The sequence below is a fragment of the Dasypus novemcinctus genome, chromosome 21 (genome assembly GCF_030445035.2).
Source record: "Dasypus novemcinctus isolate mDasNov1 chromosome 21, mDasNov1.1.hap2, whole genome shotgun sequence".
NCBI lineage: Eukaryota > Metazoa > Chordata > Mammalia > Cingulata > Dasypodidae > Dasypus > Dasypus novemcinctus.
Window position 1 is genome coordinate 19,514,063 of NC_080693.1, and position 12,936 is coordinate 19,526,998.

Consider the following 12,936-nt stretch of genomic DNA (forward strand, 5'->3'; position numbering starts at 1 on the left):
ATACATCTGTTCCACAGCACTGGGTTGCCCCAGTGGGCACACAGCTCTCCAACTCCAGGGGAACTTTCGTCCACCAGCGTCCTATATCATAGCCATCTGCACCAATAAATCCTGCACCTACTGCCTGCTAAAAACCAGTGGTGTCCAGGGATGCAACGCTTGATTCATTAGCAACTGATGAGACCAGGAATTGAAAGACCTGCCTTCTCTTTTCTGCTTCATTACATTTCAGAGCAATTAAGAAAAGTGATTTTGTCATCCCACTCTTGGCAATAAATGCAGTTTCAGCTGTAGCCCTGAAGCAAAAAGGTCATAGGTTTTGCATTTTCACGTTGAAACTAATGGTGGTCATAGTCACAAACTTTTTGTCTATCTGTATCTCTCTTTTATCACCTAAAACTAAAAAAGAAGGATGGACACACTGACTTCCTTTTAATAGAGCAGGGAAAGTTAGAGCCAACTGGTCACCAGGGACCTTCTCGTTGTACTTCACTTTGAGATCCTTGGAGGAAAGATGCTCTTCAAACTGACCCAAGGATCAGAGGCCATGGGTTGCCAATAGGCATAAGGGAGCCTTCCCAGATTTATGAAGTGTTCTGAGATTTCAACTTCTATTCCAGTCCTGGCAAGCACATCACTTCCTCCTCCTACAGGCAGTGCATTGCAGCCCTCCTAAGGGCTATAATAGAGAAGGAGGAATGAATCTTGAAGAGCTTGGAAAATCACTGGGTCTTTTGCTTGCCTGTGCTCTGAGCAAAAAGTATTAGGAAGGAATGAAAAAATAATACCACAATGGAACCAGTGATTCCAGTTATTGCCATGAAAAACATTTAGCATCAATCCTGATTACATCCAAAACCTGTGCTACCTTTTATACACATACAAAAAGTAAGAGATGCATTAATTTTTAAAGTTTTTTAACAATTTTAAGACAGGAAAGCAATTTGATTCCCTCCTTCCCTTTGGACTAATATCCAGGAATTCAATATGATGGGCCAGGGGCATAAACAAATGAGCAGGACTGTTAATGAAATGTCAAGTGCAGTGCAGAAGATCTCAATTTAATTTAATCTTGGAATTCAAAGGGGTCTTTGAGGTTAACTCTTCCAACTTTGTAAGCCCCCAAGATTTGATCTCCTTGGTCGTCTCAAGGAACATCTCTGTTGTATATCAGCCATTGAGAAGTAAAGAAAGAGCCTCATTGGACCCTGCATGAGAAAGCAGACTTTTCTCTTTATTCCTGAAACTGAAGACTTCATTCTGTAGTGCACTAACCAAGTTTTCTTGGGATTAGAGAAGGCATGGAGAGGGGATAATGCAGCATTTCCTCTAAGAGTTGCAGGATGCCACTAACAGTTCTTGACTTCCTTCACCATTGGTTTTGACTTCTGGATGCCAATTCCAGACATGCCTTTGTGGACTTACAGTTTGCCTGAGTCATGTAATTTGGTCTGACTTTCTGACTATCTCACCTTCATCCCCACTTCCTATTTCCTGGCACATGAAGTTCCCACCAGGATCTCCCCTGCCCACAGGCTGTTTAAGCTGCCTGATCAGCCAGTTCAGAGAGTGTCAGTGGGTTCACATGTAATGACTGGGGCTTCAGAGACAGGAGGAAGAAATGAATACCATTGTACCGTGAAGCCCATTGGGCTCAGCTCAAGGGTTGGCATGACCTATTCTTCCCAATATTATTTCAAACCACAGGTGGTGTGAGGACAGAGAGATGTTTGATCTAATTAATAGAGGCAGAATCTAGTATAAATAAAACCCTACTTAGAGCAGTTAGCAGGCTTAATTAAAGACCAAGGAAGTTACTGCATGCCAAACTCATTTTGATGCCAGTTGGGGGTGGCTTAGGTTGGGTGAAAGGAAGTGAAGAACCAATGGAAATGAGATGGTGGGAAACAAGCGTGACCCAGAAGGTGTTGGGAAAAGCCCGGAAAGTCAAGGTTGCGAGATGTGAGCTGATGTGATTTTTGAGGCTGTAATCCTTTACTCTTGTTTATTCCAAAAGGATATCCTTCCCACACAGAGAATATCACTCAGACAATCTCAGTAGATACTTGTCGATACAAGGACTAAAATCACTGCAAAAATTCATCCTATAGATAGGATGCATTCTATAATTGTCCCCTCCCCCCTTCTGTCTACACAAGTATTGGAAGTACTCATGGTCCGCAGTAGATTAGGACTGACTTTTTTGTGTGTGTTTTCTTTGTTTTTATGTTTGTCTGTTTTTTTTTAAAAGCAAAACACTTTTCCTCAACTATAATTATTACTAATAACCATTCATCCTGACTCTGGTGGATACATGCCGATTTCTTCGTGTCTTCGGTGTCTTATTTCTGGTTCTAATTTACCCTTCATGCCCGTATGTCAGTCCTTGGTGGTAGTTGCTTTAAACTTAGGCACAGTCTGAGGAGACTGTACTCCAAGTCCAGGAAATGTTCTTTGCATAATTGCCCTATATTGCCTTCTACAAACCATTAGTACCAAGCTATCATTTGGCAGAAAGCTGAATATCAGCCAACAGCAAGTCTTTTGGGAAACCACACAATATCCAGTTTTCCGCATTTACCTTCTCACATATCAGATTTATGTTTCTCACTCCATTGTGATAACCTGATCTATATTCCCATTATTCTCTTAACTCAATTTAGATTATAAACTCGTACTTCAATAAAACCAATCATTGTGACCTAGAAGGACGAAAATGAGCCCCTTCCTTGACAACGTTCATGAAATGAAAGGCGTCAGTGCCTGTCGTGGCTCGGGGGTCTTAGAAATGGTTCACTTGGACATCCTTTCCCACCGCAGCTTTCCCACTTCCAGAACCCACCCTACCCCACATTGTCCTGCGTTTGTGATACTATCTGATCTGCCTGTTGTCTGGGACATTGCATGAGCAAGAGGGTGACTAGGAGTAATCAAAGGCCATGGAGCCTGGACAAACATCTGTCTGGCTGGGCAGTCACCAGGTAAGGAAATAAAAGTTCTCATCAGGGCCCCTGGGAACGTCATGTTTGATGAAAAGTATGCATTTTTGGGAAACTCGCGTAATTCAGGACTTTCATATTTTAAAATTATATATCAGGCAGGAGAGACACATTCCTGGCCTCCACAAATCCACAATCACTGTACACAATGTTGTTTTAATGTTTTGTTTTTCTCCATGCTAACTAATAGTTTCCAGAGTTCTCTTTCGAAGTAACAGCACATTGCATGACGGAGGCTCTTTGGCTATTCTCATAGCATTTCATACCACTCAAATTCCACTCCAAGCTTTAAGCGCGCTTTTTCAGTATAGTGTTAGTACTATTACTTAATGAATATTCAGACGACATTGCTTTGAGAGTTTTGAGGTTAAAAAAAAAGATGTGAAAAGACATTTACAAGGAATGCTTAAATAACAGCGCTACAGAAACAATAGTGTTGTTTAACAGACTGACACAAGGCATCAAGAAAACCTGTTACAACTGACGGAGGGCAGAGGTAACCACACATTTTGTCATTTGAAATGACAGTGGTCTTATACTTAGCTTACTTTTTCCCTGCAATTTTTGGAAATTCTTTTTTCATGTAAAGTGAAATTGTACCCATACTATCTTTACAGAGGCCCTATTTCAATTTGCATAAAATGCAAATGCCTGGTTAGTCCCAGGGGAATGACATGATGCTCAAAGGTGAAGGTGGGCGGATGCCAGGCAAGGTTCCCAGTACCCTCCCCTGCTAGAAAAATGTCCCTCCCCTGGCTCTCTGCCCAGCCCCCACTCCTCAGTTTCCTGAGAGGTAGGGTCTCTCCTTCTTGGAGCAGCAATTCCTAATGATGCTCCTGGTTCCTGGAGCCCTCATCCAGTAAGCAGATTGGACTGTTACAAGGTATTTGAAATATGCCCATGAATCCTGTTCTCACATCATTTTCCCCAGAGGCACCTAGCAATGGGCTTAAGTCTGGGGAGCAAACTGCACTGTACCTCTCCTGTGCCAGGGAAGCATTAAGCCTGCTCTCTGGGGAAAGAAGAGGAGACACAAAATATGCTCCCCATCAGAATATGATCCGGCCCCCATTAGCGTTTCAGAGGCAGCGAGAAATCAGGCTAAGTAAGGCATTCTAACTTCTATAATTCAGAGAAGGGCAATGACTCAACTGTTTTCCCAGCAGTTCTCCTTACCTGCTGAAACTGCTGTGAACAATAAGCCTCATGACTACGAATTGCCTGGGAAATTGTTAAATGAAGTCAGAGAGCATTTGAGAGGGAATGTCAAAAAATTCTAACTCTTCCGAAACTCTAAGGGGTAAAAAGAGAACCCCCAAAGTTCAAGTTATGCTCCTTTGCATACACAGCTTGCTTCCCATCTCTGCTTAGTGTAATGTGTCTAGTGATTGTGTGCCCATTGATGTGATTTTTAAGTATATATATATATTTATTTATTTTAGGCTATGAGAAAAAGGGATCAATTATTGTGTTCTTTAAATTACTAATTTTGGACAAATAGAAGAATTTCAAAGAGAAAATGCTTCTATGTTCATCCTTCCTACATGATGAAAGCTAGACTGAGATTGTAGGTCCACAGAATAAAGGGTAAAAGGCAAGGAAGCAAGGAAGAAGTGGGTAAACTGAAGTCATCTCACGAGTTGTCGTGTGTGGGGGCCAAAAGAAAAAAGAGCAAATACAATGGCCTTGGGATGAAAATCTGTTTAAATAAAATTGTCTCTAGAATAGGAAATGCTGTAAACTGGAAGTAGGAAAAGAAGTCCTAATTCCCAATTCGTGTTGTTTGGCTCATATTTATAGGACAGTCTTGGGCACAGGTCTCCACACTTCCCTCCAAACCTCCCTTTCTCAGTTATGCATACCAGCACAAAATGAAGCATTTGCCAGAGTTTTGTCTGAAAACCAGCTATTGATGCTGGTGATGATCTAATAATATTCGTGGGAGGGACCTGGCTGCTTTTAAAGGCACTGTCAGACAATGAAGAAAATATGTTCCAGAAGGAAAAAGGTCAAGGTGCAGGAAGTCTTTATGCTTCCATTAAATAATGCAGAGACAAATGCATTCCCACTCCATCTTCACATCCCCCCAGGAGGGCTGTGACCTGGGATGGAGCAGCGGGGGTGAGGGTGGATGAGGGCAGGCTGGGAAAGTCTAGAGCAATTCAGAAGAACTTATGGGCACCTAAAGTCTCCAGGAAGCTACCCAAGGATGACTTTGAAAGCAATTAAAGAGAAAGCCAGTTACTGTCCACAGAGTAGAATGGCTCAATTAATACCATTTCTCTAACAAGCAGCAGGGAGCACACTGCTACAAGGGTCTCCAAGGGACATGAAAAGATCTTGGTTCCATTCTGAATGTCAGGGAATGCGAGTAAACGTCCATCTGAGATAAAAAGATAAAAACACTTAGAAAAGAGAAGATGACCAAAAACATAGGTATTCCTAGGTAGTATGTATTTTGTGCTTATCATGTGATAAGCACAATTCTAAGGTCATAGGTTGATTGCCTAGGTATTCTCAACAATCTTTTGTGGAAGGTCCCTTCTGAACTTCAGTTTATGGATGAGGAAATTGAAGCACCATTAACTAAGCCCTTGTATAAATTTACAAAGAAGGCATGCGATAGAGCTTGATTATAGACTAGACACTGTGGCTCCAACTCCTTCACCGTTCAACACCTCTCCGTATATAACAACCAAACTATCACAAGGGCATGTGTGTACTCTGGAATTTCAAAGTCAAACAAGTCATATTTAGAAAGCATTTTTGAACAGTTACTACGAGCTAAGCAGTGTGCTGGGAACCGTTATACTTGCTTATCACAATATCCTGTTGTTAATCTATTCTGTTTTTTCTAACCTTGTGCTTGGAAGAGTAGGTTGTAATAGAAGTGATATAATTTTTTCTGGAGACTGCACTTTTATATTAAAAAATGAAAAGAAAAATTTAATGAATGAATCCCATTGTCTTCACCTTTGGTTTTCCATACCTTATTCAGTTAGGCTAAGTAGGAACCATGTTTTCCTGACAGCAGTTACCCAAGCCCTGACAGGATGTTCTAGCACAGTTTTTACCTCCTAGCCTTGCGTGTCCCTCATATCCTTTTCATCAGTACCAGATATCATATGAGTTGTCATCTTTTAAAAAGTTCCAAAAGTTATTTGGGTGGATCAATGAAGCAGACTCTTATTTCTTTTGTGTTCCTGGCTTCATACTATTACCCCAGTGATCTTCCCAGAAACACTTTGAGAGTCTGCCTCCTGGTCGAACATTTTCATCGGCTCAGTATTTATATCTAGATGCCCAGTCTTTCTGTCTACCATTTAAAATCGCCGCATGATCCAGTGGGAATTTTTTTTTTTTTTCTGATATGATTTTCTGGGATTCCTTGCTTCCTTTCCCACTCCCCATGTTACAGTCTGTGTCTCCCTGACCTAACATGCTTTCTGAAATGCTCTCCTAACATCTCCACAGCTCTACATACTGTGAGTCCTTCAAGGTAAGGCTGTTCCTTTCAGATTCCCTTCTGCAGCCACTCTACAACTGGAAGCCATCTCCACTTTCTCTCACAGCATTTCGTCTGAGCCCTATTGTGACACTACACTTCCTGTCTTGTTATTTATATATGAGTCTTCTATTCCTAGATTGCAATGTCCTTGCGCACAGGACCAGTGCCACTCTGGAATAGAAATAGAGATAGACATGAGGGCTGTGATGAAAGACATGGGAAAGAACAGGGACCCAGAAGTTAAATCCCTGGAGGGGTCCACATTTCACAAAGAACCAGCAGCTTCTCTCACTTCACGGCAGACTCACCGAGGGCAATCGACTCACTTCTTCCATCTTCACCTTGCACTTACATGTTTTTCTACGGAGGTCCTGACTGGGTCATTTCGCCACTACACAGTACAGAGCGACCTTTTTGGGTAGTGTTTGCCACAGATCGCCTCAGACATGACTGACATCCATCAAACACATCATACCCAGCCCTTATCCAGTTGCTTTGAATCAAGTGTCAGTCCTTAAGCTCGTCATAGATGATCAGGGTAGCACATTTGGCTTCATGTGAGTTCACTTCAGCCACAGCAGTTCACACAGAAAATAACTGTGCAGGATAATTTTTTTTTTTCAAAAGTAATTAGATTCCTCCTACCATGGTAGGAGTTTTTACACCATGGAAATTGGCAAATTACAAATATGTATATGTGTGTTTTTGTGTGTGTTTCCCCAGATAACTGGTTACCAAAATACCAGTGAAATGAACCCACCGCTACTCCTAAACAACAAATATAAGACAATACCTGCCCATGCAGGCCTTATCTCATTTCACCTAATACAGAACATGTAGCTTGTTCCTTTGAGGCTACATCCATATATGAAGCTGCAACTTGCAGATCATTGCTCCAAGGGAAAGAACACTGTGGTAGAGCTCCTAAAATAATGTAGATTGGCATCCTATTTCTACTCAGAAGCATGGTCCAAGATATGAAAGCTTCCTGACCCAAAGACTTAGAAGAATTTAAGAAAAAATTTTAAAAAGAAGGAAAAAAAGAAAAAAATTCAAATCAGTAGATTAATTTTTTTTTTTTTTAAGACAAATGTTTGGCAACTCCCATTCCAAGGCTCTAGTAGCCTCTAGTACATTTCCATGTCATGCTGGCTGTAATGGGAAGTGACAGCTGATGAAAGCTGCTATTCATGGTCATCTGAAACAGCTTTTCCTCCCAGATGAAATTCAGTGTGGCATGAGTCTAAACACACAGTCCAAAGGCCAGGAGAATGTATTCCCCAAGTCCCCCAGGGCTGGCAGAGGTGACTCTGTTTGCAAAGAAGGCTTCCTGACTGGGCATCAAAGGGGCTCAGTGTAAACAATAGGAGACTTGTGCCCCTCCTAAGCTCAGGCCAGAGATGGTGGTCCTGGCCCGAGATTCTGTCCACCTCTGGCCCTCCTCTTTGTTTACAATCGGCTACAGACACATGGGATTTTGTGAGTGGTGTTTTCCACAGCCATAGTGAATGAAGTCCAGATTTATGCTCCATGTCTTCTCGGTGAACCACTTCCCTTGGGGGAACAATGTCGGGTGATGGGTGACATGACACATGAACTGCTTCACTTTGGAGGTGAATCCTCCAACTACTTGTCTAGAAGTACCAAGAGCCATGGCAAGTCTTAGCAAAAGGGTTATTTGTATGGAATTCCAGAATTCTGGGTAATCCCAGCAGCCTATAGGTCCAATCTCTATGAGCTCAAGGCAAGAAAACACTCCTTGGAATAAGAAGCCATGATTTCCACTCCATTTCTTGCCGTCTGATACTGACACAAAATTACAGACATATGGTTCCCATCAAAACAGAATCAGTGGTATTGCATCAGCCTCAGGGAGCTAGGGACTTAAGGAACTATATAGCTAGTAGCTTAGTAGCTAGATGCTGGGCACTTGGAGATAAGTCCTGCTGGAGCAGTCAATACAAACTACACTGGGCTGAGCATTAGGCAAAGCAGCAGGATCAAGGGTCCCAGGACTAAGTTTTCTCATTTATTGACATGATTCTGCCTCCATTCTGAGTCATCTGTCAAGATCTCATTGGTTCTTCTTTCTTGCTCAGAGGTCAAAATATCAGAAAGTTGGCTGTGCATGTTCAGCTGGAGAGGCAAAGCCAACTGCACACTAGGCTGGTAAAATTAGAGCCACAAGCAAGAGAAACCAGAACAAAAACATGAATGTCCCTCTCTTTGCACCTCTTGATGTGTGCCACATCTTGCAGATTCCCAGCAAACCAATACTATTCTTAGGCCACAAATTCACCTTTGCAAGAACTGTGGCTTTATTTTTCATGACTAAACTACTACTACTACTATTTGTTGTTCTTCTTCTCCTTCTTCCTCCTTCCTCTTCTTCCTACTTTTTCCTCCTTCTTCCTCCTTCCTCCTTCTTCTGTCTACCTTCTTCTTCCTCTTCCTCCTCTCTTCCTCTTCTCCTTTCTCCTCATCCTCCTTCTCTCTCTCAAACAATAACAAATGTACCAAATCATTTATTACAATTCAATGGCATAGTATCTAGTGTATTCCATAAACCAAATACATTGACTAGATCCTGCCTGTATTTGTACAGTTTACTTTAGGTGCCTAGTGCCTAAAACCTTTCAGCCATGAGCTAGATGAGAGACCAAAAGAAATAGCACAAACCTGTTCTTTTATTCCATTTTCACAAAACACTGGAAAAAGGAACAAGGGAAAGGGGGAAGAGAACTCATATTTAGGATGAACACGCTCTATGTACCAGACCTGTGCTAGGCTATGCATGCTACATCTTTCAATTTTCATAAGAACTCTAGTAGATAGGCATTTCTACTTTACAGAGGAAGAAGCTGAGGCCCAAGGTCATTCATTCAATAAGAAATAGAATCACATTCAAATCCATACTGTGGCTCTCTTTTACATTGCCAGAGGCAGCACCAATGAGTAGAAGGTTTTTTAGAAGGTAATTTTATCAAGAAGGTCATATATTAATTTTCATTGATCCAGCGATTCCACTAATGTAAAATTTATCTTCAGAAAATAGTCATGATGCAGAGAAAAACTCATTGCAAAAAATTATTCATTAGAGTTATTCACAATGGATAAAAATGGGAAAGAAGCTAATAACACTAGGAAAATGGCTAAAAAATTGTGGAACTTTCACAGGATGGAATATTATAGTCAGTAAAAAATAATGCTCCCCAAAAGTTTATAATAACATGAGAAAATATTCATGTAATAAGGTTGGGTGAAAAGAACAAGATATTAAATTATATGTATACATAATATATTTCCTGTTCTTTTCCTGTGCATATTATTAAAATAGTTGAGATTATTTTTATATATATATCAATAACATAGTATGTATATATAAAACATAACATGGTATGTATATATAAAAATAATCCCAACTATTTTAATAATATGCGCAGAAAAAGAACAGGAAATGTGGTACCCTACATAATAGTGATGATTTCTGGGCAGTGAAATTATGTTTATTACGTTTCTTCTTTTACTTTCCTATTGAAGTTACTATTATTAAAGTTAATTTTTATTTTAAGAACATTTTTTCTAAACAGGAAAACAAATTATTAAAAAACAAACAACTATATCTGCCTGCTTCTGAATCCTGTGCTTTGCTAATCAACTAACCCATGTGATGTTTATTAATGAAGCCTTGGCTCTTCATTTTTATCTTCATGGTTGGTTATCCAGAGCTCTGTAACTGTTGTCACTGGGAATCTGAGCAGATGAATTAAGCTCGACCATAGCTAGCCACAGGGATATGGCTGCATAAGAAGTTGATTAGTCAGAAGGCATAAAGAGAGGGCACTGGGGTTTCTGGTACTTTCTTTTGGTGCAGTACCTGATAAATGACCACCATGGTGAATATGATTATATACATATATTCATATAATCATATATTTTATGTACACACACACACACATCCTGTAGTATTTTGTCTCTGTGGGTGACCTCAGGGCAGGAAAATGACAGCAGGAACCATGCAGAGAGCAGAGGAAAGCATGCTGGGCAAAAGGACCAGCTCATCCTCTCAGTTGGAATCCAGCTTGGGGCAGAACTCTTTCTGCATCGCAGATCCTATGCCCCTGGGTGACAGAAACTAGATTTCTTGTATACCACTCTATTCCCTGGTGCCTAAAACCATGGATGTATTCAGGCATTAAATTATCGAATGTGCGAGACTTCGGCTTCTCTCCACTGCCTGTAGGGTCTCGTCATGTGCCCTGCCAAGTGCCAAGGCAGGTGTGTGCACACGTGTCTGTCATCGGTGAGTGTACTGAAGAGCGTCTGATCCTTGGCTCTTGTCACTGCTGGCATCCCTTGACCTATCCTTGTTCTCATCATTTTTCCAGTTGTTCACCCGTTTAGCTTGACGCTTCATCCTTCTTGCTCTAACTATAAGGCCTTGCCAAGTCTGGCTCCCCTTGAGCATTTTCTGTGTTTCTCTTGGAGTTTCAGGATAAATATTCATCCCTTCTCTTGGCTATTCCTGAGCCTAAGGGCTCTGAGTCCATAAGACACGTGTCATGGCCACACCTCCTATTCCCAAACTGTTCACCTCTTCAAGCTCCACAGAGAAGAGAGGCATGATGCCTGTACCTTCACTTCTCCAGACTCACCTGGGGCTTCTGTCACACTGCCTCTACCTCAGCACTGGGCCAAAGGGTGGGCAGGAGGGAGGGTAATACACTAACCTGTAATTTCTTTCCTCCCCTCTAATTCTCCTCTCTTGGCCCAGCCTATGAAATCTAGTGTGGGAACAGAATCACTCAACTCTACATCTACTTCCTTATGAAACCATTTGCTGTACCATGTATGCCCTTGAAACTCATAATTTCATGGGCCCTGTGATTAAAATTTTTTTGCCCTGCAAACAGTTGTTCCCATCAGGAGTTTCAAAAATCAATGTTGACCCAAAGCTGACTCGATTCTTCTTTCTTTTGGCATAGCTGCTGAAATATTCCTGTCCTGAGACATGAGAGCAGAGTGTTCTAACTGTCTGGGTTCAGGCAGTGTCACGGGGCAAAGACAAATACTTCAATATTTCAAAATATTATCCAATATTCCAAAATATTATCCAATATTCCAAAATATTGTGTTGCACTTGATCATATAGATGCAGCATGCTTCCTGCAGTCTGTTACTCCTCAACTCCAACGGTCCTTTGGGAGAATTTGGGGGAAGGGTTGAGGCTATATTCTGAGTCTGAAGAGGACATGAAAAATCAGGACACTGCCAAAAATTTTGAACAGAAAAGAAATGGACTTTTCATTTCTTCTCTACTCCCTTGGATGGAAAGGGCTCACCAGAGTACATTGTACCGTTATGCTGAGGAACATTTGCCAAGTGTCTCTGAGCTGTCTGTCATCTTCGTATACTGTGGCTCATAAAGCTGGTAGGAAGAGGATTCAAGAGGGAGCTTGAATTTTCCCAAAGTTGTGGGTTTTAGGGTCTCTTCCCAGCAGCAGGAAAAGGAAAGGTGGAGGCTTATGCCAGCTTTCCTTTGTCTCAGGATGCTGGAGTAGGTAAGCATAAATATCCAAGGGATCGCCTTTTGTTTCTAACTCCTTACATGTCATTTCTTAGTGCTGCTATCTTTACCATCAGGTCATCCACTATATGTGCAGATGAAACCAAAGACTTAGAGACTAGCCCAGGAAACAACAAACTCCTCCAGCTATGTTATTCCCTGGGCTAGGCTTTAAGTTTCAAAGTAATAAAAACAGACATGCCTCACGCACACAAGCAAGACTACTGCCCCATTCTCGCAGAACAGGCAACGATGGTGACTGTCATAAGATGTGTGTTTGTGTGTGTTAGGGCAGGAGGTGACAATGCATTCTCATAAGGAAAACCACCCTTTCCAAGCCTCCCAGAATTTCCTCTACTTGGTTTGACATTCTTCACTTCCACCACCAGAAAGGTTGAATGTAACCAATCTATTTCATTTGTGAGAAATATACACTTCAGGAAATTCAAAAGAACACTTCAACCATTCATACTTGAGTATGAATTCATTTCTCAGAAAATGATTTCAATATACAATGGATATTATGAATAAGCTAATGTGGGTGAGAAGACTGAAGCCAAGAGAAATGGAATTACCCAAAAATCTACAGCTAGGTGAAGGCAGCCTCCCGACTTCCATGTAAATTCTTTTCCCACTCTAAGGTTATAAAATTAATGAGATCCCTATAGCTGAAATAGTGGGAACTATTGGAAAAATGGTTTTGATAGGGATTTAAGACTAGGAGCAAGAACAAATTTGGGTGGTGAGAGTCCTGATTTGGACATAATAATTAAGGCCTTAAAAGATGCTGGATGAATGCTTGAAGCCACTGCCCACCAGGAGATTCAGAAGGGTTATGTGAGAAGCAGTGGGCGTGGAAGAAT